The following is a 1349-nucleotide window of genomic DNA, read 5'->3' as shown; positions in this document are numbered from 1 at the left end:
GCAGGAACTGGCTGCTATGATCTCTGAAAGTTGCTCACAAACTGAGCTGAGTCACTAGATATAGCGCATTGCTCTGTTGCATGCGGACCTGCACACAGCTCATAAACACTAATTATCTGCTAAACACCATAGTTAGACAGAGAATCGATCTTCATAGACAAAGCCTTTAGTTAAGCAGTGATAGTCGTAGCTGTATCCACTTCAAGAACTCATGCTACCTTGCCCTGTGGACATCTCTGGGTTGGATACTGATATTCATTAGCAGCCATCAGTTCAAATAGATCATAAGCTTCCTTATAGCTCTTTGCCCATAATGCTCCACCTGCTGCTGCATCGAGCATGGGGCTGGACTGTGCTCCCAATCCATTGTAAAAACAATTGATGAATATCCAATCAGGCATTCCATGATGAGGACACTTCCTAAGCATCTCCTTGTAGCACTCCCAAGCTTCACATAGTGATTCTCCCGTTTGCTGCGCAAATTGAGTAAGAGCATTCCTGATTGTAGCTGTCTTCGCCAAAGGGAAGAATTTAGTAAGAAACTTCTGAGCAAGATCTTCCCAAGTAGTAATCGAGCCTGCTGGTAGAGAGTGTAACCAGCTCTTAGCCTTGTCCCTCAGAGAGAATGGGAACAGTCTCAGCTTCACAGCATCTTCAGAAACACCATTGAACCTGAAGGTGTCGCAAATCTCTATGAAATCCCTAATATGCATATTGGGATCTTCAGTTGGAGAACCCCCAAACTGGATTGAATTCTGCACCCATTGAATTATGTCAGGCTTGATCTCAAAGGTATTAGCTGTGATAGCTGGCCGGACAATGCTAGATTGAATGTCATTGATCTTGGGTTGAGAAAAATCCATCAAGGCTCTCGTTCGTGCTGCTGGATCTCCCATTGTAATGAGTACCTGAAAAACAAATAAATAAACCGTGAAAGTAAAAGAATCTGAGTCAGTGAACTTTAACGACCACTGATGACAAGCACATAAACTAAAAATTAACACCGAGTCCCCGGCAGCGGCGCCAAAAACTTGTTAGGGCGAAAACACGCGCTAATATTCACGCAAGTATACGTGTTCACAAGTAGTCTAAGATATAAATCAGATTCGTTCCCATAGAGACTGGTTTAGGTTAAGTTCAATTTATGCACCTACGCAACAATGTATGGTTATCGCTCAATGTTAAGACAAATAACAAATTGGGTTTTTATTTAACTAATAAATAACATTAACTAAGAAAATTGAGGTTGAATTACTATATATGACAAATATGGGATTCTAAATTCATTAAATACTTCATTCAATAGCCTTATTGTTCTTAACCTTAGCATGTGATGGTGATGACACTAA

General features: G+C 40.8%; 1 non-coding gene across 1 annotated transcript; it reads left to right on the top strand.

The window, feature by feature from the left end:
* Positions 1–399: 399 nt before the first annotated feature.
* LOC141701586 (small nucleolar RNA R71) lies at positions 400–506 on the top strand. The gene has a single exon (XR_012566834.1). It is a non-coding gene; the product is annotated as a small nucleolar RNA R71 (small nucleolar RNA).
* Positions 507–1349: the final 843 nt, after the last annotated feature.

The sequence above is a fragment of the Apium graveolens genome, unplaced genomic scaffold (genome assembly GCF_009905375.1).
Source record: "Apium graveolens cultivar Ventura unplaced genomic scaffold, ASM990537v1 ctg4143, whole genome shotgun sequence".
Lineage (NCBI taxonomy): Eukaryota > Viridiplantae > Streptophyta > Magnoliopsida > Apiales > Apiaceae > Apium > Apium graveolens.
Note: the sequence above shows the minus strand (reverse complement) of the source record. Positions and strands in the feature narration are given on the sequence as shown.